We start from the raw sequence: 25,662 nt of genomic DNA on the forward strand, positions 1-25,662 counted from the left end.
ATTTATAAAGTTTTAACTGTGTACCCGTCATGGTGTTAGATATTTTTCCCCTCAAAACAACCGTTTTAGTTAGCTACTACTATTAATCCCATTTTATGGATTAGGAGACTGAGTTTTTGAAAAGTTCAATAATTCGCCCCAGTCACACAGCAAGAAAGTGGAGAGGCTTGGATTTATACTCATTAATCTGACTCTAGTGCCCATTTTCCTAATCACCGTGTTCTCCAACCCTCCCAAGCAAGCAGTGAGCAATAAGCAATTCCAGGAAATCAAAAAAGTTGCTTAATTCTCACACCTGTCCTCTAAGTCACTTATGAAAATGCCCTTCCAGGTGTCCTTTGGGGACAGGAGCTATAAAAAGCATTTAGATATAAAGAAAAAATTTAGGCAGGGAGCCCTATAGAAAACTGGGAAGGATATAGAAAGAGAAATATACGGAAATATGGGCATATTCTATGCCATAATTTTGGTTTCTCTGAAAAAAAGACTATTAATCACTCCATTATCTGGTTTTATAAAAAACACCTTTATTAAAAACAACTAACTTGTACTTTCATAACCCTTGCTACTTGGCCACCTTAACCATCACTAATACCTCTTTAAGGTCCTATGAAAGTCACACCACGTCATTCTTCAGTTTTCCTTTCCCTACCCAAATAAAGTTGGGTAGATCATGGCCCAGTGTTAAGTCTTCTTTCATCTTTGCTGACTCAGCTGTACTGTTCTTGTCTCTAGAATTTGTCCTTCTCATTTGACTGTTTATCCATGTTACATTACATTGTGATACATGTGATACAGGTGATATATACATGTAGATGTGATCATCTCTTTATATGTATGCCTGGTCTGCCAACCACAACCAGATTCTTTACTCCTTGAGAGCAGGACATACATCTCACGTGTTTGTAAGTAAAAAGCAAAAAAAAAACCTGGACGCTTAAAAACTGTGTGACAAAGAATAGTGGGGGTAAGATTACACAGGCATCTTATAATTCTTTCTGCCCTGGTTCTCTCCTTCTGAATCTTTATAAATTTATTTATTTATTTATTTATTTATTTATTTATTTATTTATTTTTGGCTGCGTTGGGTCTTCGTTGCTGCACGCGGGCTTTCTCTAGTTGCGGCGAGCGGGGGCTACTCTTTGTTGTGGTGCGTGGGCTTCTCACTGCGGTGGCTTCTTTTGTTGCGGAGCACGAGCTCTAGGCGCGCGGGCTTCAGTAGTTGTGGCTCACAGGCTTTGTTGCTCCGCTGCATGTGGGATCTTCCTGAACCAGGGTTCGAACCCGTGACCCCTGCGTTGGCAGGCGGATTCTTAACCACTGTGCCACCAGGGAAGTCCCTGAATCTTTAAAGAATACAGAGCAGGGCAAATATTCTAAAATTTGAGATTTACAAAGGCACCAACGCATACCAGTGCACAGTTGACGAAACAACTGCAAAGACAGTGATCACAAGCAAACAACAAATGCCAACAACAAGATCAAACAGAGCAGTATTATCAACAATTAACAAAACAAGTGAAAGCAAGGATCTTGAGATTTATCTTTTATATTAAGGTGTAATAACATAGTCTAAAGAGATATTTTTATGTATTTCATAAGAAAGTTGTAGATTATATAAACCCTGGATACTTGGCCATAAAAAACCAATCAACCATCCTGAGAGGGACCAAACACATATATTTTAAAAATTCCCCTCACATTCAATTGCAATTTAGTCCTAGTTCAGAAAATCCAGTTCAGCTATTCTCTTTTTCAACAGATTTCCACATGCTATTAGAAGTACACAGTTAACCAGGTTTCATGCAGTAGACAAAATGGCATTGTGGGACTACATTAGTTCGACAGCTGCTTTATGACTATAGTTTCCAGACCAATTTATTTAATATTGATCTTTAAACAAACATCAGTACAAATAAATTTGAGCACTCCAGTCCCGAGATTTTATATCTATAAAAGAGGCCTATATTCAGAGAAGCAGGGCTGCTTGTATTTCTGCCTTTGATTCTGTTTTCTTTGATCCTACCAGGTATCAAATACATCAATGCCAAATTAAAACAAATCCATCTTCAGACAACACTCTGTTTATAATCTTTCGTGCAGAAAGAATTTTTCTATCAATAACTTCCAGCAAGCGTTTCAACCGATCTTTTTATTGCTTTATTCTGACTACTACAAAAGGCAGCAGTGCCCGGTCCTGACTTGAGGTGTAGACCCAGCTCTACCTGGAATATCTCCCAGGAAGGGCTGAGGCCCATTTCCCCATCTCCAAGCAGCTTGCTCTCTTTAACAATTGCAACCTGGCGGCAGGGATGCACCAAGATCCGGCTGCCCCTACTGAGAAAATTGCTGCACAAAGCTAGGGGTTCCGAAGGCCAATCTCAAGATTTTTACGGGACTACAGTTGACCATTTGGAGGAGGGGACAGCTGGGTGCTAAATATAAATGGGAAAAAAGACTTACATAGGGAAATAGATAATGAATCCTGGGATTAAACACTCGATTCAATTAGGCGGGCATATCTGAATGTGAGGCATAAATGGACCCAACGTAATTATTTGCACAGGACTTATTTGTGCTCTTTCTTAGTTATCCTGATTGAGTACAGACATGGGGCTCACCAGGGGATGGATACTCCTGGGGTCTGGAAACTGGGATCAAGTTCAAAGTTTTTGGTCACAATTCATTCATGTCTGCCATCTGTTTTTATGTTCATTGCGGTCTATGGATTATATTGATCTTTTGAAGAAATAAAGTTTCTTTTCTGTTCTTTTCTCTTCCCTCCCTCTTCCCTCTTCCTGTCCACCTCTTCCTTCCTTCTTTTCTTTTAAACAGAAATATTCTGGAAACAGAGTAGGTCAGTGGAAAAAGTCTTTGTGGGAAATTAAAAATCCCTTCAGCAAAATATTCAGGTTTTTTCCAGACACCTTGAACCTGCACCATCAAAGGAAGGTATATCTGCTCTGAAACTGTAAGATAATTGTCTACTGTGAGTTATGAATTCTGGCCAGTGAAGGATTGTTTTTAAGAACATTTGAATTTTTTTAAAAAGCCTTTTTACTCTGCCATAAATTAGGGCTCAAGGAGTGATTGAGGGGACACAGTATTTTAATGTTTAACATCAGAGATGCATAAAAGATACAACTATTCAAGACTACTATCCCTCAGACAATCTAATAGCTGGATGCTATAAATAAAGCAACAAATCTATTATTTATATAAGTACTAGCTTCTGCTATGCCCCTTTCCAGTGCGCTGACTTAAATGAACTTGGAGCATTAAACAAATGTACAGAATAGGAACCACATCTATTGCATTTTCCTAATTTGAAAGGGCTCTTCTTCTTTGTTCACCAAACCATTAAAACCGTACATATTCTAGACATAGATGAAAAGTGTCCATGTGGCTAAATGGGGCTACTCTCCTGCCCCTGGGGAACAGGGTGAAATATAAGGCGCAGGGTTTTGTCCACAATGCTGCTGAATCTAAAAGAGGAGGTAGACCCTCCATGTAGCTGGAAGGCGAGGCTTGGTGCTGCTACGTAACCTCTAAGATGCTACGGTGGGACCAGCCAAAGAGGAAGGTCTTCTTTCAGCTGTGTGCGCTGTGGGATGGGTAGAGAATGACTTTTTTCCCTCTTAGAATTATTGAGAGGATTAAATGGTGAAACACAGGTGAATCTGCTTTGATAACCAGATATCAAGCCAACATAAGGTTCATACTCTTTCTTAACTCATAATTATCATCATAAGATATCTAGGAAGGTCATGATTTTATTAAAGGAAGTCCACCTTTTACGGCTAATATCGGCTTCGATGCTGGCTGACCAAGGGCTGGGACAGGTGGAAGAGCTAGTCTTCTCTCTTGGTGCCTCGCTTAGCATCCCTACCCACACCCCAATGTTCCACCGACGCATCACTCAATGAATTCCTTTAAGGCATCATTCCGACTGAGAACTCTATACATTTTGTATGTCATCCCCACTGCATCCTTTCGCTGGCTAATTCTCAAGGAGTTAGGGCAGGCAAGTGAAGGGAAGATATGCCCCAGTCCTGGGTGCTCACTTCCATTGGGATAGTCTGTGACGAGAGACGAGTCAATGGTCCTAATGAGCCTCTGCCATTTGGGTGAGCCATGGGAACTGATGGTCTAAATCTCAGATATCAGCTATGCTCTGGGCAGAGAAAATCCTGAAAACCACTCCTCTGCAGACATTTCCATTAAAACCTTTACAACAATGAGCATGTAATTATTCACTTCTTGCCTTTTACCTACTGACCGTGAGCATCTGAGACATACTCAGCATATCTTTGTATCCCCAGTCGGTGACAGAGTCCCTGGCATGAACAGATGATGAATGAATGAGTACAGGCTAGAGGAACAAACTCAGAGAGGTGATGATGGTTCTGAAACCATGACATACGAGCGGAGTTTGAAGGAAATGGTGAATGTTGATCTTGGAGGAGAATCAAGAGAAGAGGCATGTCAGCTGCAACAAAATATATGAAGGACTTTATGGCAGAGGAAGGATTTGTTTCTCTCCACGTGGACCAGGGGGTGGAAATTTCGGACAGGCTTATAGCATCCTGAGACACCTGCCTTTCCTTCATCACCCACATCTTCGGGTCATAACCCCTAAATATTTCTGTGTTCCATTTCTTCTCCATTTCCCTTGCCAGAGTCTTGGTTCTGACTCTCATCTAAATCTCTTGGCCTATTTATACTTCGCTGCATGTGATCTCTCACTCCTTTACTTCCACGCTCTAGCCTGCTGCAGGTCTTAGTATGTTGTCCCCTGATTAAAATCTCTTGGAAGCCTCTCCGCTATCCTCAAAATAAAACTCAACTTCCTTGGCTGGGAAATAGGGTCTCTGAGGATCTGGTTTCTCCCTGAGTCTTTAAACTCCATGCTTTAGGCATACTCTTCTCTCTGACTGAATACCCTTCTTCCCTGGCCCTCCTGAGGGGCTTGGACTCATCATTCAAGATTCTGCTCAGAAGTGTCTGCTTTTATAAAGTCTCCCTTGCCCCTCACAGGCATGTTCATTTAGCCACTTTCCTGTCTTCTCCTAACTAACACCTTGTGGCTTAGTACATTTCACTTATTTATATTTTTATTTTTATTACCTTGAGGAAAGGTAACATTCTATTTACCTTTGTATTCCATTAATTTTGTATCCCATTTATTCAGCATTTTATTTACTTTGTTGAGTAAATATATGAATGACGGGGTGATTTACCCTTTAAGTAGATCTTCAAAACTTGGACCAGGCTCTCTGGGGAAGTGCTGATTCCTTAGGTGTTCAGCTGGTAGGCTGGATTAGACTTTTACAGGTTCTTCCAGCTGCTTCCCTCCACCCCCACCCCCTTAGGGCTTGGTGAGCAATGGGGTAGGAGAGAGTCAAGGCAGGCACGTGTGTAGAAGTTTAATCAGAGCTTTCTGTTCAGGCAAGTAGACTAGTCAGAAAAGTCAGAGCTGGCTTCCACTGTTCACAGATGATAAACTAGTCCAGGATCTAGGTTAAGTACTGTAAAAGCCTGCCCCCCTCCCCCCACCCCCCACAAGCTAAGCCTATCAGGTACAGTGAGAGAGGATTTCACTTAGGGACTCATGTTACACAAACAAGAAATGATTTTGATAAACAAAAGACTTCAGCAAAGTCTTTTCTTGCGGGATGAGGGTCAGCACATTTGCGCCCTTGATGTTGGTTCCTAATGGTTATTTCTTACATGAGAGAGTATAAATGCTAACATATCATTCCACGGCTTGCAGAGATCTCCCAGAGTATTAAAGAGCAATGATTTACAAGTACTACTCTTATGAATGCACACAGTGGAATCTTTCTACACATTTTTTAAGCACTAGCCATCTGGGAGATCACAGGTCTGCAAGATCACAGATCATAGATCACAGATCAATGTCTACGTTTAGGCATTTACTTAATGCACTCCAAGGGCAATTTAGAAAATTGTACTCTAGTGATCCCCTAAACTCAGTGCCCCTCCCTAAGTGCCTAACCAATTACCAAGGGGATTCTTTTACTGCTAGAGAGAATTTAACTTTAAAAAAGTTTTAAATCTGGTACTAATGATACCTAGAAGATTATGATCTTGTGTTATGATACAAGGAAGGATGCCCTTTTACAGAAAACTGCTCTCTCTGCCTAAATTCAACTTAAAGTTTTGCACATAGGTTTAAGATCTCCTACAAATTTAATTTCATGAGGTGCGAATTCAAACTCTCTTTTCTACCCTTAAACGTAGCTCTTGATTATTTTTTCATACTTTGTTGGCATTAGTGAAAACAGTGTAACTACTAGAGATAAAGTTAAAATGCAAAGTTACAGGTTACTACAGTTCTATAAGAGTCACTGGGACAAAAGTGATGGAAGTTACTCTTACTTAAATCTGACCAAAATTCCCCCAACACTGAAAAATGTGTAGGTGCCTTTCCTACCACACAAACTATGAGAGCTTTTAAAAATAATTACCTACAAACTGTGAAGCAGTCAGTTAGGAACAGAGGGTGCTTACCGTTTTGAATGTGACTTTTTTTAATGGTTCTGATAACTGTGTTTATTATGTCTTTTGGTACATGTAGTGATATTACTAAGTGTATCTTTTTTTTAAATAGATCTTTATTGGAGTATAATTGCTTCACAATACTGTGTTACTTTCTGTTGTACAACAGTAAGTGTATCTTAATGCTGTCGGTGTGGAGAATGTTGATCAGCTAAAATTTCAATTTGCATGTCATCTACACTAATATTTTAAGCAATTCGTTTGATCATGTAAATGGGAATCATATTGCCACAATTCTCTAATAAAAATCTGTGCTTTTCCATTAAAAATCTACTTCCTATACTGTCCATAAAAATGCCCTCCCCATCAGGATTTATGAAGTCATGGGGAAGCCTGCTTGGTCCTGCCCCCTTTCCTGTTATCTTTTGGTGCTGGGGATAATGAGAGACTTGACAACGTGGCTTCGGGTTGGAATTAAAAGCCTATAGCTCTTCCCACTCTGGTTTTATGGGGCCTGGCTGCTGAGACTTCACAGGACCTTGCTGAAACGACCTGTCTACTTGAGCGCCACCTGGTCCCACCCGGCGAGGCCTTTGGATCAAACCCTTCTCGTGCGAATACAGACAACGTCTGGCAAACCGTGGTGCGGATGTCTCCACAGAGAATCACAGATGCTGTCAGGACCTAACTTCACACTCAGACATTTGATGCATTTTAAAAAGGGATTCAGCCTCAGACTCAAAACAGGCAGATGGATGGTCTAACACTTCAAAGGCTTTAGCAGGATTGCTGGTTTTTTTCCTTTGTCCCATAACCCGTTCTGCTTCTCCTCCTTCTCCCCAACATGCCTCTGCATGGTTCTAAAGGAAGTGACAGTCTCACCAATCCTAACAGAACACCACAGAATAAGCACTGATCCATTAACTCCCTTATACAATCCCGAGCTTTTCCAGTTCTAACATCAGTGGTTCCAAGAAATCAGGGATGGGCGCAGGGAGGAGTCACAGAAACAGCGACAAGACTAAAGAAGCAATAAGACAACACCCAGTTCTGTGTTGTGCTGTGGCTGGGAAACGGTGAGTTATCTTCCAACTTGGAACCTGTTCTGCCCTCACAGTCAATTCCCGTCAGCAAAGTGAAGGTATCCTAGATTGCAGGAAAGGCTGATTGCATTCTGGTTCAGGCCATCGAGGAAAAAAGCCCCAAGTCCAAATTGACCTTTACCTTAAAGGGTTTATTTTGACAACTGACAAAGCAATTATTAAATTAGAAATATGCTGGCAACTGAAGCTGCTGATGTCTACACAAGTTCAAAAATTGCTGCTTTTCCATTAATTAATTATGGGGTTTACACAAGTTGGTCAATTGACACGGAATGTGGACAAAGGATTTTCCCCTGAGACATCCAGAAATAGGTGCATATCTAAGTCTTGCCTCTAACTCTGATGGAACCTGATGCCACGAAAATGTTGAGGGTTCTACAGAAGCCTAAGGTGGAGGTGAAGTAGAGGGGGGCAGAATAGGCAAAAGTGGGCTTCAGAAGTTGTAATCAATCAGTCAACACATTCTTATTATAAGCTAGGGTGTCAACTTCATCCCAAGTTGGAGAAGATGACATTATGTGCCCTTTCATATTTTGAAATTTAATGGGAGAGTGGAAAGAATATTTACTTATGTGAAATCACTTGTAAATAACCCAAACCCAATTCTGGATGGGTTAGGATTGCCAGGAATAGGAAAGGGGAGACAAGCTGCATCTTTAAAGAAGAGCATCTATTTATAGGTATGGTGGAATATACCTGGGGATAAACTCGGAGAAGATTAAGCTGAAAAAGACCTTAGAGACTGTCTAATACAAAAACCTTTATATAAACCTTCATATAAACCTCTTGATAAATAAGGTGAAATGGACTTGTTTATAGTCTTTTGGTTAGAATGGCAGAGCCAGACTGACAGTTCAGTTCCCATCAACAACCTGTCCTGTGATCTTTCCACAATGCCCTTCCTCTATGTATGTTCTGTACAGTAACCTACATGTCAATTTTCTCTATTTAAGAAGCAACATTTCCTCATGCTTGTTCATTCCTTCAAAGCAGAGATGCACAATTCACACACGTGCATATGCACATAAATAGGAAGTCTTTTAAAAAGTCTAAGAAGCTAAATGGAAAGACTGGACCTGGCTTAATCCATTCGTGTCTTGACTTAAATTTGATGTGTTGTCTATATCCATGTTTCAGGCAAGAGTATTTTCTTCATCTGTTGGCTGCTGTAATTTGCAAAGGCTAGTATCCTTTATATACTACACAATTTAAAATGTACATGCTACATTCTCAGATAGTTAAGAAGTTAAAATATATGTACATTAAACACCACTAAAAAGAAAAACAGCAAAGAAGTGGAAAAATAATGTTAAAAGTCAAATATCTCATAGTGTTAAAATATCTCATAGTGAAGTGTTCTTTTAAGTCAATAATATAGTGACAAATGCTAATTTTTAATGGCCATAAGGCATGAATAAGTTCTTTCTAAAATACCAAATAAAAATGGTGAATAAAAAATGAAAAAATCAATCTCACTAGTAATAAAAATGGAAAATTAAAATGAGGCATTGTTGGTACATATCAGATGGAGTTTTCTAAAATTAAAAACATCTATTTTTTAAAGGTCCATTACTCAGTGTGGTCGAGGGCATGAAGACATGGGTCTTCTCACACACAGAGGGAGATATATATCAGTACAACTTTTCTGACCAGAAATCTAAAAATTCATATGAAGAGCTTTAAGAATTTTCCCATACTTTCTTATAAGAATTTATCCTAGGATCTTCCCTGGTGGTGCAGTGATTGAGAATCCGCCTGGCAATGCAGAGGACGGGGGTTTGATCCCTGGTCCGGAAGATCCCACATGCCGCGGAACAACTAAGCCCGTGCGCCACAACTACTGAGCCTGTGCTCTAGAGCCCGAGAGCCACAACTACTGAAGCCCGCGCACCTAGAGCCCGTGCCCCACAACAAGAGAAGCCACCGCAATGAGAAGCCCGCTCACCGCAACGAAGAGTAGCCCCCGCTTGCCACAACTAGAGAAAGCCTGCGCACAACCAAAAATAATAAAGATAAAAAAATAATAATAATTAAAGAATTTATCCTAAGGAGGTAATCAGAGATTGTGGAGGAGAATGTTCATGATAGTGTTGTTTAGAAGAGCAACATATTGGTAACAATTCAAAATGTCCAGTTCAGACTATGCAGAACATCCAAGTGCATTGCTTCAATAAAGATGAGCCTGAGTATTTGAAGGGCTATTTTATAATCATTAAGGTATCTAAAGAGTCAGTGTATCTCAGTGGTTTAGAACACAATCTCTGGACCTCAAACTGCTCCGTCCAAACCCTGCCAACTATTAGCTTTGTGCCCCTGGGCAAGTTACTTAATCTTTTAGTGTCTCAGTTCCCTCAAGTATAAAATGGGGGTAATAGCAGTACCTGTCTCATAGAATAGCTGTAGCTTAGATAAATGGATTCACATATTTAGTTAGAATGGTACTGACAAATTATAAACACTCAATAAATGTTAATTATATATTTGATATATCTGAAGAATATTAATGACATGGGAATATGTGCATTATATAATAATATTAAAAAAGCAGAAAGCACTTAAAATGTTATATTGTATGGTAAGATCACATTCATATTTAAAGTATATACATGTGTGTATACATTTGTATAAATAAAAGGCTGAAGAAGAAAAACTTGAAGAATATATACCAAAATGTTATCACTTGGCTCTTAGAGTGGAGGCTGTAAGTAATTAATTTTCCTATATACTTTTCTGCATTTTCCAAATTGGCCATAATCAGAAAAATTACAGCTTATTCAAAGAAAAAATAGGAATAGTTTTTCTCTCTCTTTAGTCCTTGATTTTTAAGGAAGGAATTTTCAGAGGAAAGGAAACACCACTATGTATGAAACCATGAAAGCACGGAAAGAGAAGTTGCCTAGGACAGTAAAGGAGACTGAAAAACACAGGGAAGAAGGGGGGAAAGGAAATGAAATGAGGTAAGTTAAGAAGAGATGAACATACCAAGCAGAAAAAATCAAGGAAGGAAATAGGAAGCAAGTAACTGTGCAAAGACCTAGGAGATAAATCAGAACAGAAAACGTAGAGGAAGCCTGGCCGATTGTCACACGTCTGCATGTCCAGAGTGGTTGGCCAGGTCACCGCTGCTCACAAGAGCCTTCTTTACAGTGAAATGTGAGGTGCTGCGTCACAAGAAAATGGTTAAAGGTAACCGAGAAGCTGATCATTATCAATTAAGCTGTGCTCACTTGGCCCGGAGGGGTGTATTCTACAAAGTGAGCCAAACAGTTTCTTCCACAATTTTCTTTTTATGTCCTTCATAGTACATTTATTTGCTGTGTTACCCAAAGTTTGGATAACCCCAGAATCCAGGCATATCCTCAGGGCAGGGGAGAGAGAACAACGTGATCTAATGATCACCGCCTTACCACACTTAAGTTTCCTTCAATTACTGGCTGAGGAAATCATCTAAACGAGGAAATGTGTGAAGGCTGCTTTCTACAGAGGAGAAATGATTAATATTGAATAACAAAAAAGAAGCCAAAGAATTAAAATGGACTTTTTAGGGTTGTAAAATTGAAGATGAATTACTGTCACGCCTGTGGATAACAAGGGGCTGTATTCAAATTAGGTCTGCATCGATTCAGCGGGTCAGTGTAAAATTCAGAGTAGTCTGGTCCACATAGGAAATACTAGAGAGAGAAAAGAAACCCTGAGCCTTGATAGGGACTAGAAAGAATAAAAGGTCTTAAAGTAGGGGCCACTTCAACACACGCAATGTAGAAATTTCATATCAAAGTCAACTGAATCACACTTGCCAGGAAGGTCACAGGACCCTATATGTGCCTTTGAACAAGTTCCTTGGCCTCCTTCGGCCTCCTCACTGTAAAACCAGGATAATAATATAACTGGGTTATACTGGAGGATGAAGTGAGACAATCCATGTAAAATGCTAATCTCGGTGCAAGGTATTCTACAAGTGATAGCTGAAAAATAGTATAAAATTAGCAAAAGAAAAGGGGTTATTATTTTGTAACTGTATCAGGAAATGCTTAAGGAAATACTCTGGGAGGATCAGAGAGAGGAAATGAAGATGTACAGAGGCCACCAGACAACTCAGCCTCAGGAACACTCTTTCGGTTCAAAGGGGAATTCTGTTAGACACAATCTGAGTTAGCCCTCAAAGGGTTATTTTAGTGGTGTGTTATTCTATCCATCTTTGCTGGCAGGGCAACATTAAATGCAGAACTCATGAAAAGGAAATTGGGTAAGCTTTCGCCCATCAGAGGAGAGTGGGGAAAGTACCTTTTATGAGTAGTCACCAGTGAACTATGGGAATGTCCTTTAGGATGTTGACCTAGATATGTTCCCAGGTGAATTAATGCTTCTCTGTCACTTTTACTGTCCAAGGGGTGCATAAATGAATGAATGAATGGCATACATTTTGCTGGGTTCCAAGCTTCCTGATTAATTTGGAACAAGTGATGAAGAGCTTATTTAAGAATTTAGTTAGAAAAGCTGGGTTCTTTTGCACATGACACACTTGCACAACCCACATACACAGACACACACACACACACATATCACCAGGTTTCCTTGTGACACCACTCCATTCACAGGAACTTTATTTACTACTCTCATTGTCAGGTTTGGGAGTAAAATTTCCATAGGTAAGTTCACACATATGTGTTCTTCACGTTTCGTGTTCTTTACAGTGCTTCGTACATTCCCACAGTGAGAAGAAAAACAGAAACCAAGGTGAGAATTCTTTTGACATTTCCATTGCTTTTCACATGAAACAAACAAGCCACATGTCATAATGGGAATTAGAGATGGCTTTTGGGGCAGTTCCCACTTTTGAGGGGAGTGTACGTGTGTGTGTGTGTGTGTGTGTTGTTTTCTGCTAGAGTTACTATAGCAGATAATTCAAAATAAAATTCAGCAGGTCCTGATGTTAAATTTGGGGCACCAAACTGAATTTAGGGAGAGCAGAAGTACCAGGCCTCTCTGGGGAGGTGGTCTAATACCTCCTGAGGCCCCTGGCTCAGCTGTGGCAAGCTAATAAGGTTACCCTGAAGCAGATGCAGTTGTTAGTACAGATATGGCATGGGACCTCCTGAGGCAGGTCACAGTCATGATAACTCATGGTCATATGCAAGATACTCATTATGAAAGCTTGTGACGGGAGACCCTCAGACTGGAGGTATCCCAGGGCGTCATGCTCTCTTTGTCTCCTTTTCTCTCAGTTCACCTCACGGAAGGCAGGCTAATCATTTTTCACACACACACACGCACACACGCGCACACATGCACACACACACACGGTGTTTGGGGAGAGTTGTGTTTGGGACACTTTCCCTTCAATGCAAAAATATCGTATATTAACGCATATACGTGGAATCTGAAAAAAAATTGGTATAGACGATCTTATTTACAAGCAGAAATATAGACACGGACATAGAGAACAAATGTATGGATACCAAGGGGGAACGGGGGTAGTGGTGGGATGGATTGGGAGATTGACATTAACATATATACACTATTGATACTATGTATAAAATAGATGACTAATGAGAACCTACTGTATAGCACAGGGAACTCTACTCAGTGCTCTGTGGTGACCTAAACGGGAAGGAAATCCAAAAAAGAGGGGATATATGTATACGTAGAGCTGATTCATTTTGCTGTACAGCAGAAACTAACACAACATTGTAATGCAACTATACTCCAATAAACATTAAAAAAAAACACAAAGGACTTTAAATCATTCTAAGGCAATTCGAGTTATGGGGCAAGTATGCACAGAGAATATCACAGAAATCGAGTGTGACAGCTGGTGTCGGTGTCCAGAGAAAGGAACTGCCCCTATTTATGGACACAATGGCGAGGAATGGTTTTGGCAGCCAGTTTCAAGGTTCATGGTGTGTGGTGAAATGGGTAATCCTGCGGGTGAGGACTGATTATAAAGAAAACGGTGTGTCTCTTCAACACTTCCCACTGCTCACGGTGTAAAATGATGCTTTGGAGAAGACAGATGAAAACTACTGGATTTAATTCTACTGAAAACCCTTTCAAAGAGAGTGAGCTGATCTTACAAAATCACACAATCTCCTGAATGAATGGAAGGGTGCACGTGCAGTTTGCACGCTGAAGTAGTAACTTGAAAATTGCATGCTGGTAACCTGGGTGAATGCAGGACAGAGTGGAATAATGTACAGAGAGTAGCTTAAGCACCAAAAGAATCTGATTTGTTCAATATTTTCAGACTAATGGAGCACTGCTACTAATGTTCTGATTTCCAGCCCGAGAAGACAGACAAGCAAGCTGACTTCTGAAATTCCCCAACCACTTCGTTAACAAGGGCGGCGGGTTACAACATGATAAGCAGTAGCTTCTGGACACATGGGGGCTGCCTTCCGTGGGGTTTCCGAACCTCTCAGTCCCAGGGGGAGGGGAGGTGCAGGACAGTAAATGGAGGTAAAGTTAAATCTCCCCCGTGAATCATGTTTCCCCAAGAGGAACTCTATCGCTGGGGTCATTCTTTAGCTTGTCTGAACCAATTTTCCTTCCTCTATAAGTGGTCATGAAGAGGACAATTATTGTGCTCCAGTGTGAAACCAAATACTATTACAAATAGCTTCAATGAAGTTACAATTTATAGGACAGAGCTCCTCCATTCATATGTGAGGACAACTATCATTCTAAGATTCTTGCAAATGAAGACCTACAAAAAAATAAGCTTTAATCAAACTAAAGATAAAAAATAATGTTAAGAATAAAAATTGAAGGACATGAAAGCAAAGTGTGATTTCAGATGATACCAGAAGAATGTATGGGAATGCGATTCTACGATCATCAAAAGGCAACGTTTCTAAATAACTTCTATGTCACTAGATCTCTATTTCCACAACACAGAAAACCACTGGAGATTTTAATATCTAAGTTTACTCATGCATTCATTCAGTCCATTAATCAATCATCCATTCAGCAAACTTTTCTTGCCAGCCAATAAATTTTTAAGTGTTTTCTATAAGATATCAGAGATTGTAAACCAAATCCAATAGGGCTTGGCCATCAGACCACACAGTCTGTTATCTGATATAAGAATGCAGTGAAGATGATTGACAAAGATGCTTCAATAATTAAATCCATATCAAACTTGGGTATGGGTTTAGGGTTGGATGTGGCTCCTGAAAAAAAAAAAAGGTAGAAATTGAAATAAAGTCAGTTATCTCTGTGACTGGAATATTTCTATCACAGAACCACGTATTCATCATAATTTAGGTTCAGTTCTTTAAGCTGTATCTTACAGTGGGCATTACATCAGATACTTAGTCTGTAGTTAACAAGGCCAGCAGGATTTAGTATGCTAAGACCTGACTCACCAGAGCCTTAAAATACATTCATTATTTATTTCAACTATTAATCTAAAGATTAAAATAAGATAGTACTTGTACATATTTTTCTCAACTGCCCCTTCTTAACTTTATTCTTTCATTAGTGGGGAAACAGAGACAAGAAGGGACTATAATTCAGGATCCCATAGCTAGATAGTAGCTGAATTCGATCTAGAATGCTTGCTTTCTAATCAATGATCTCAGGTTTATATACCTTAGGTCATACAGCTTTGATAGATTTTAAATTACCAAAGTTAGCACAGGAGTCAATAATATCAGAGGAGAAGACACAGTGTAGTATGAGAAATAAAATGGATCCACATATGTTCTGGGCAATGTAACTATGACCTGAATCACACAGAAGTATGCAATCTGGTAACCACACAGATAACAGTGTTCTTTCAATTCATAATAAATTGATAGCATTTTTTTTATGACAAAGATAGTTCAAAGATTTAAAAGTTGCCGGACACGCTAATTAGAGTCAAGAGCAGCCTGGTTTATATCTAGCTCCTTTTTAGCACCGTTTTATTGGTTTGGTCCGACACCATCCCCTGCAGTGTGTGGAGACAGGCCAGGAGTATGAGGGCTGCAGAGCAGAAAGAAAATCAACTGTGAAATTGGTAATTTTATTGAGTTTCACGGGGGGCTTTGTTGTTAAGACACAATGCAATTGGAACAGAACGCCTGTGGTAACACCATGCACACGGTGACCATTTCATGGCCAAAGGTAAACTCCCCCTAACCAAAAGCTACACGTACACACACATCCCCCCTCAAAAGTACTTTGCAAGGTGGGAAAAGAAATGGATCTGGTGAAGGATGAATGGTTATGTTGCAGGCACGGGGGCACCGCCAAAGCACAGGCAGAATGGTACGTGTGGAGCGGTGTGTGCGTGTGTCTTTCCCTCCCAACATCTCAGAAGGTTCCTTTTCTGAACAGGGCCCGCTGGTTTGCGTTCAGGGAAAAGCTGTCCTTTTACTATAAATGGTAAGAAGGTCCCAGAGGGGTATGTGAGGAAGACAGGGGCAGAAGGAGAGGACAGACCGAAATGTAATGCCTGAACAGCTGAAATCATTTGGTACTCTCAATCCCCCAGGTAAAATAAGAATTAAACATAGCTAACAGGATATTACTCCCAGTTGGAAAAGATCTGCTTGCTGGCCATGTGAAAGTGAAGTGAACAATTGGTGTTTGTTCTAGGGTGGTATTTTTTTTTTCCCCTGAAAGTTTAAAGCAGGAATAGTTAAATCGAGTATGCTGGTTAACTGGGTAAGTACCTTCGCAGCTTCTGTGCCTTGCAGGGCTGTCCCTGTAGTGGGTTAATTTGGTTTCAGATGGAAGGATGCAGAAAGATGTTCTAGGCAGCCAAGATGGGGCAGGGCAGAGGAGGTTAAGTGGCGGTGAAAGCAGGAACACTTTCATTCTGTGAGAAGAGTGTGTGCGTGCAGAACCCTTCTCCTCTGGAAAACGCTTTCTCCCAACACCAGTACACGGGTCTGAGCAGCGAGCTACCATGCCAAGAAGGCTTCATTTTTGTCATGCATTTGGACCACATTTTTGAAAGGAAAGAAAATAAGGAAAATCAAAACAGTCCTACGTGTCGTCATCAGTTTAATCTAAACTGTATGCGGGAGTGGTGATGCTTTGCTCTCTTATCTGGGGGCACATCTCAGGAGATTTTTGCCCTCTCCGGGGGAAACTAAGTTGTCATGCTTGGCTTCTCCCCACACAAGGGAAGCACGTGGGTCAGACGATACATGAAGAAGGGAGGGAACAGCGGTTCTATTGGCAGGAGGGGAGAGCACGTTGCCACCCCTCCCTGGGAGGCTCCCTCCACTCCCGCACCAGGGAGAGGGCTGCTCAGTTCGCCATTCATGCTGAAAGTGACCTAAGACGGCCCGCTGGCATTTTTTACTCTTATTTATTTTTGTGCAATCGGGATAATAGCTACATCCACCAGCAAAGTATAAGTACAATACACCTGGATGCAGCTACACTTCCAGGATATGGAAGAGGGGTACTCATACATTTTCCATAGAGATAACAATGAACGCTGATGTCCTGCTTTCCAAAAGATACAATCTGTGTTTCGTGTGTGTGGCCCAGGATGTCAAAGCATCTGTATGGACCCGTTTCACTTTCAAACGTGCATTAAAACAGAAGCGCCTCTTTTAACACTCATATTTTTTTTTTTTTTCCAATGCACTGTATTCTGTGCTTTTCTTTTTCAAAATGCAATTAATATGGTTGTGTGTTAAATGATTCAGTGAAAGTAAATCTTTTATATTCAGGTAAGCAATTCAGCCTTGCACGGTTTTATGGGAATTAGGTTTTTTTTGAAGTCTGGGTTGAGCGTGCCCATAACTCTGACAGGGCCCTGCAGGCTCTTGTCTTCACCTTCAAATCATAAGACAGAGAAATCAAGCTCCCTCTGTGCTCTCAATTATACCAAAAAACACGGAGCAGAAGTCTTCAGTAATTCAATCCCTGTGGAAGCTTCTTCATACTGTTTGCACTGCTGCAACTGCTGACAGCAGCAATCTCACAGTGCCCCCTGGTAGACTGTCAAAGTTCCTCATACGGTGTGAGCGGCCCTGCTCTGTCCCATGGCTCCTTCTCCAGAGACCTCTAAACACATGCATGACTTTTGATGCTCGCTTGATAGTGGCCAAGAGGCCAGAACACATCACAATGTGGGTTCTCATACCCTTACAAGGTGCTTTGTACTCAAACTAATAAGTTCTGTGGCTACATGTGGGCCTGAGTTGGTGTAATTTAATCACAAGTACAGCTGCATAAACACGGTACTGAGGAATGTCTGTCTGCAATTGGATTCTTTCTTTGAAAATACACTGTAGAAAATTCCTGAGTGCCATTTTCCATATGGTTAATGAGCAAATGTATCATGGCCAGCTTTTAAAAGTAATTGGAATTTATGAGTTGCAGCGATTCTAGCACATGTGCACAAGAAACTGTGCGTACCCTGGGCTCTTCCTTATCGTGCAACCCCACTTCATAGTTTTCTGCCAAACGACACCAAAAGAACCACACTGTGTGTTTAATTGGCTTAAATCATCAGTAACAGCCTACAGCCAACATTCCGGCAGCCGCCAACCTCTTTCTAGTCTGTGCCCCCAAAAACTGCTATAGGTAGGTTAGCCCACTTAGGACACAAAAGTGCCATTCATTTATAAAGTTTCACTTCATAAATATGGATTTCAAAGAAATCTTTTAACACGCTTTCCCACCCGCAAACTCCGCTGTTACATCACATTGAAGTTTTTACCATTCTTTTTAATGGAATAAAAGACAGAGGGTACAACAGCAAAAGTGAACTCTAATATAAACTATGGATTGGGGGTGATAATGATGTGTCACGGTAGGTTCATCAGCTGTAACAAATGGACCTCTCTGCTGGGGCTGTTGATGATGGGGCAGGCTGTGCATGGGTGCGGGGAGGAAGTATACAGGAAATCTTTGTAGCTTCTTAAAGTTTGCTGTGAACCCAAAACTACTCTAAAAAAATAAAGTCTTCATTCGAAAAAAGAGGGTAGAGATTTTTTTACAAATCAAACCTGTTGCTGTATACTTTATCCCCTACCCTTTGACTATAGCTCAAATGGGATGCATAAACAAAACAAACTGCTACCATGATATTTGAAATTCCAAAGTAGTTAAGTAAATTTGAAATTCACTAGATAAATAGAATGTGTCTCAATGTGTATGCTGAACTTACTTGGATTTTTTTAGATAAGATTTTTGTCTTTGTTTCACCATAGGATATGTACCTTGTTCTAGATCTTTATGCTGGCACATTAAAAATACTGAAAATCATTATTTTTAAAAAAGAGATAAAGATACACATGCACCCATGCTTTTAAAGATAATAGAAATATACTTCATGGAATATATAATATCAGTTTTCCTTATTTTCGTTGTGGATATACTTTCAATGCAAAAATAGAGTTCAAAACTTTTCCCATGCAGGAACACAGCTGCTTCTGCATGGCAATGCCCCGAATAATGGCGGAAATGTTCAGGTCTCTGCTAATACGAATTATTACAGAAAACATATACCTGAATAACTGGTAGAATTAGCTTCCTTCTGCAAGATAGCACCCTATATTCAAGTATTAACACGAATTTGTTTAATCAACTCCATCTGCAACTTTATGATTACTGGTCCACTATTTGATTTGGTTTGTACACTGATTTGTTGAACAGACGGATTAATGAATACTGCACATGATTTTTATTCAGCTAACATGCTACTAGCATTGGAAAACAATATTTACATTTCCTTTCTTATCATTAACTAGTAACGAACTTTAAGCCGCTTTACTTTATATATTTCTCATCGCTGCTTTTCTGCTGATTCAACCGTAGCCCAGTGCATGTTCCTTAAGGCTTGAGAACGTGATGGCTAATTGCTCTCTTCCTGTAGCATAGGTAACCCGGCTCACCTGAATGGGTACCTACCGTCTCAGAGGGAAATGGTCACCAAACGGTAATCAATATGGTGTCATGACAGTTCACCCAGAAGCTCTGTCTTAAATGCAGCTTTGCTTTTTAGAGATTCACATTCACCACAGTTTTCCACATTTTTCTGTGGGCTGCTTGTCTCCTGACTAATCCAAAATTCACAGAATTTTAAAAAATACAAAAAACAGATCTCTTCTACTTAAGTACTCCAGCCTAATAATAGGCTGAATCATTAAGGGCAGGTAGATAAACTAATGCTAAAGGTAACACAGTCCAAAATGACAGAGGCATTTTAGGAATAAAATAAATCCAATCAAATTGGAAGACATTTTCAAAACTTACCTGTTAAAAATTTTTGAAAAAGGACCACATCGAGTAAATTTGTATTGGGGTCATTTTCGGACACAGGTGGGTGCTTGTTAATTTTAAACATTGGGGCCCTTCCTCGTCTTGTAATTGTAAAACTGATTTCCTAAAGTCCATTGGAAGAAATGTCCTAAATTCTACCCATTCATGCCAACATTGTTGCATGAGGATTCCAGCTACCATTAAGCAGGCATTTGGTGGAGGAGGAGGGACTAAAATTTTATGATACAAACTGGAGTTATGGATTGCTCTGTGGCTTTGTGCCCCATCTGTCAAACTGGGGTGTCTGAACGGAGAGAAAGCAAGAAATTCCCACAAATCACAGATTGCAGTGCTGTTCGGCTCCCTCATTACTCGAAAGGTATGATTCTGTGTGAATAAAAAATGTACAGTTAGCATGCTGAAGTATTGAATGGCTTTTAAAAGCATTTAAAAAATATGTACAAGGATGGAAAGGTCACTTGCATCAAGGAGAGCACGCACAGGGTGAAAGCCTAATGAAACATTATGCGGCATCTTTTTTGGTGCTCAGAATAGCTCCAAGGTTAAGAGACTCCGAGTCAGTCTTCTGCAGATCCATTTCCTCTCTCCAGGCTTCTCATGTTAACCCAGTGATTTAGTGCTCTGCATTAAGAGCAATTCACCTGCCTCTCGTGTCCCTGTGGCCCATCCCTCTGGGGAGCGAGGTGGAGAATAAAAAGTTCCACATATGGTAAAGTCAAGCTGCTTGGAGCCTGCTGAGTGTCTGCTGTGGGGATAGCGGCTCCTGAAAGCCCCAGCTGGTACTTGGAAGAGATTCTGCATTACTACACCTCAGTGCCTGCCTTGTTCCCTTCGGAAACTGTTGGCTCCACATACGACAGCCATTTTAGATCTCTTCAACCCTTTTCTCCCGGTTCTGTATCCAACTGAACAGTTGGTCCTCTACTGCTAGATAATCAAATTCTTCCATCTGGTCCCATCCCTGTGGAACGGAAAAGGTGTAGTATGCACCCGGTCCCAAACACATAGCAGGAGAGGCACAGACTTCCCAACAGAAAGCAGTCCACAATAGACAACAGCAAAACCTTGATTTTAAATCCGGGGGAGGGAGGGGGGAAGGGAGTTAAATATCTATAAAATTATCTCCGAAAGAGAAATCGTTGAAACCTGCCCAAATTACTCGACTGCATGAGCCACGCTGCTAAATACAACACGAACACATGCCCAACACTTAGACCCTGGTGGAAGCGCCACGCCAATTACTTTGAGATACCCTCCAGGCACGCGAGGCACCCCGGACACATGCCCCATCCTGTGACCACATCGGTGTGACTCACCAACACCAAGTGTGCGCAGGCTGAGAATTCGTGCTAATCCTTCTCGGATTTGCTGCAGTTTACAGTAAGACTCGTTACACAGCTTATACCGTTCGGACCTACACCCACTGGTTTCTGTGTATGTTTGAAAATCTCTCCGTATTTACATATAGAGACTTCATATGGTGTGAGGGAGACAAAGAGGAAATGTAACCGGTAATAGTTTCCAAAATGATGCCTCCTAAATGTTCCTGGCCCTATAATTATTCCACGAACAGGCTAAGTACTTCGCTTTCCTTCGTGAGGTGGTTTCGCCTTAGCCTTTAACTATCTTAACCTTTAACCGTCCAACTATTCCTGTAACATAAAGCCGTCTTAAATCTAGCCTCACTGGTTCCTATGTAGTCTAGGCATTTTTTGACAGCTTCCATTTTCCTATTGCTTTACACTTTTTAAGTAACTTTAACACATTGTCTCAAATGATCTTCACGACAGTTGTGTGAAAGTGTCCGGCATTGGTCTTTTCAACCCGCGTTTTACAGGTAAAACAATCGTCTCAGAGAGATGAGGTGACTTGCTGAGGGTGGACAGCAGGTGAGGGTAAAGCTTGTAACAGGACTCCAGGCCTCCTCATCCAGCACAGGTCCAGAATTTCAAGTTATCGATGAAATGATAGGTTTTGAGGGCAAAGCAGGCAGTTTTCATGTTGAGATTTGTCTTACTTTTGCTACCCTTTATAAAAGTGTAAGGTGAATACCATCAATGTCAGAGAAGACAAAAAAAAAAAACAAAAACAGTTTAAAATTATTAAGTCCAGTCCCTTTACTTTATTGATAAGGACACCCGAGGAGGACCAGAGACGTGAAAGGACTCGTCTAAGATTGTAAAATTGGTACTGCTCATATTTTAATTAAATTAGACTCTACAGTTTGTGTGATTCTTGAAAAGCAATTATCTGAAAGCTGCTTCCAGGGTACAGGCTGTGTGTAAGGTAACTGGTTAGCAGTTTTAAAAAACTGAGTAAGAGATCCAAAGGTTAATCTCAATCTACTAATAAAGTCCTTATAAATCTTTACTGTATTCCCTCAGTGTGTATGAGTCAATTAGATTGCAATCATAAATTGTGCATCTTATTAGGGCTTTTTATGAAAGAAACTTAAAATATGTCACTACTCACTGTTTCATTAACTATACAATAAACACTGATTTAGGGCATCCTCTTTCCCAATAAGGAATATTCCCGTTTCAAAGAGCTCACAGGAGTTCAAAGTCAGTAGAACTGGCAATGCTTTAATTAAGATGAAGACGTTAATAGAAGTGGTTTTGATTTTTTTAAGAAAAACTCACTTATCTCATTTAATCACCCCAACCAAAGGTGACATCTGATGCTCAAGTCACAAAATACTCTTTCTAGCTCCTGTCATCACAGTGTTGGAAAATCTTCACTAACCTGAAATGCCAGAACTAATGACCAGATTTAATATGACTTCATAAATAATTTAATAATAATAGACTTAGAGTATCTCATTCCCTATTCTGATTGGTGGAAAATCAATTGCACTGTGCCTGGAAATGACTGACTTCCCATTAGAGCTTTTTCCTAATTGCAGTCAAACACAACATCTTAGCCCTTCAGTGGTGCCAGATGGCACAGCAAAAAGTTATTTTTGATATAAATTTTAGTCCTTGTAAGCCCTTAACAACGGTCATTCTTTATCTTTTCTCAATCACTTGTGACTACAGTAAGTGATCAGTCTGTTGGTTCACACTCTCTCCGGCTTCGAGTGACAAAGCTTAGCACATGAGTTGTTAACTACCTGTAATGACACTTGGTTGATTAATGCTTCAGTGACACCCAATTTGATCTCATGTCCACTATTAAATCACAGCCAGGTAATATAATTTAGTGTTCAAAGATTTTATAAAGGAGGCAAAATTGGTTTTGAAGGCCATTCACATTCTTAAAGGTAAGACCGATTATACAATGCAGGCCTATTTTTCCCTTGGAGTTTCAAGGAATTAATTTTTCACTAACATCTACCAGAAGCTGTATTTTGGCATTTGTGCTTACAAATTAATAAACTTGTTTTGTCTCTGAGTCAGTGGCTTTCAGTGGCTACTTGTCGGGGGGACAGTCTGATTCCAGTACTAGAAAGTCAAGGGCAAGAAAATATAACTGGCTTGGATCCAAAACAGGGAGAGGGATTGGCTATGGCCCCTTGTCCACGTTCTACATCTCTAGTTTTGACAAACAGGCAACTTACAAAAATCGCATTCATAACTGTGCAGCAGAATTCATATATACACCGAAACATAAAATTTTATTTAGTGAAATGAGAATCCAATAAATGAGTATTACAAACAAAACAAAACACCAAAAACAACAGTAATGAGTAGTGAACTGCTATAAATAACTGCATTCTGCTCACCTCACACAGAATCCAAATTAGAAACCATTACTGCATCGAAGACTTGTTCTCAATAGCAGTTAAGCTTCTTTGAATGGATTCCCTATTGTATAAAAAGAGTGCCAGTCTTTGACTGCCAAAATCAATTAGTCGCATTCATTATGCGCCTCTATTTATTAATGTTGTACACTTTAGAATGCACGTGCTGATGGAACAAAAGAAAGTTTTGAAATATCAAATATGTGTTATGATTAAAATCAGAGCAGGAGAAGAAATGATCTTTAGTCTCTAACTGGTTACAAAGCCACTGTAAAGACTAGATTAGTGGTGACAGATTTATAATCTTTTCCAAAACGTAATCCTTATAGTTCAGATTTTGCAACAGAAAAAGTATGCAATTGGTTACAGGTTATTGGCTCCAACCGTTATATTCAGGAGAATACTGTGTTTCTGTCTCCTGAAATCTAAATATATGATATAATCTTAACAGATGCAATTTTAATTTGTATTGTACTGTTATAATAAAATGGGGCAACATAAGGCTCTTTACTGATATAGGGTTCAGAGTTAATTCAATGATGCTAAGGATGACTGACTGGTATTAAAAATCAGCAAATAATTAAACCTTACGCTAAAATGAATGAAGAACAATGTTGGCATTCTGGCAGGGTAGATTTTGATGGAATTTACTGTCAAGCTGCCACCCTTAAACTTTCCACATGAAACAAAAACTATAATTTGTCTCCCTGTAATAAGTAGTGTTATATTCTTCATTTTCCCTCAAGTTCTGCAGCACAAAAGTTGACATACACTGTATCATATGATTCCTACAGTTTCCCCCGCCCCCCACCCAGGAGCAGGGGGCCAGGTAAAACTGAAGGGTGCATGCAATATTTGTTTTAATGGGAAAAATTATTAATTGCTTTTTGCTATTAAAATTCAAATTTAGAGAGGGATAAGGTAGATACACTACCTTTAGTGTACTCAAACTTTAGAACACTTAAAGTTTGAGGGGGAAACCACATACCCATTAAGGCCTGAAATTATAACAGACACTCAACAAATACATTTGTCACGCCTCCTAGGATTAGCTTCTAAAATGCTGCTCGTGGCTCTACCCTAGTCATCCCTACTTTCCAAAAATTCATTTGGTTCCCTGAGCCTATTTCCACTGCTGACTTTGGCAAGCTATTCTATATTCCATCTACTTACTGTGTTTAAGGAAACTTCCCTTCGAATTGCTAAAATGTGATAGTCTGGTCCAGTCCTCCATTTCAGTCATGACCTCTATGCTTTCAAATTAGTTTCTACTTCAGAAAGCTTACTAGCATCAAACTGACTGCCTTTTAGGAATATTATTCCCTTCTACTAAATCCCCACTTAGCTTTCCTTTCCCCTGAGCTAAACAGACCTGATTTATCAGTCTTCAAACTGCACGCTCAAAGCACTTTTTAGTACCTAAGCACCCAGGTACTGGGGTGAGAGACATGACTAAATGCGTTTCAGAGTAGATAAGACAGGAAAGAGAATGTGTAGGAAGCTGACATGCTAAACAAAATTTCAAATATAATCGGAAAGAGAGTTCCTTTACTTCCATTTCCATTCTTAGTAGCAGCGTATCCCGTTTACTCCTCAATCTTCCCTCAAGTTTCCGTTATCTTTTCTGGGCTACACAGTCATCAGAACCAACTTTTGAACATGAACTACGAAGCTTATTCAAGGATGCTGCATGCAATATACACTCTTACATAGAAAGTCCCCCACTATTAAGCAGACATCCTGTTAAAGTTGTGTGAATAAAACTCCCAAGGAACTGAAGCCGCACGGTGCTGTTGGCTTACAGCTTTTTATACCATGTAGCTGAGGTATGCAAACAGGTTTTTACAAAAAATCTGGTCACAAAATATTCCACACTCTTTCCCAAATTTATCAGATCCACTAACTTAGCAATAATGCACTACATGCCAGCAAGAATGATAAACCTGAGTGAGTCCTGGAGTGATGCTGTGGGATGTATATTCAATTTTTATTAAAATATGTACATTCCCACAGCTCGATTTCTTCCAGGCCCAGGGCTAGTGGGCCTGTGCTAATTTACATGGC

General features: G+C 40.1%; 1 protein-coding gene across 6 annotated transcripts in view; it reads right to left on the minus strand.

Moving 5' to 3' along the window:
* The window catches only part of ZNF521 (zinc finger protein 521), a 287,757-nt gene that overhangs the window by 84,907 nt on the left and 177,188 nt on the right, over positions 1-25,662 (minus strand). The window lies entirely within an intron of this gene.

This window comes from Eschrichtius robustus, chromosome 14 (genome assembly GCF_028021215.1).
Source record: "Eschrichtius robustus isolate mEscRob2 chromosome 14, mEscRob2.pri, whole genome shotgun sequence".
Lineage (NCBI taxonomy): Eukaryota > Metazoa > Chordata > Mammalia > Artiodactyla > Eschrichtiidae > Eschrichtius > Eschrichtius robustus.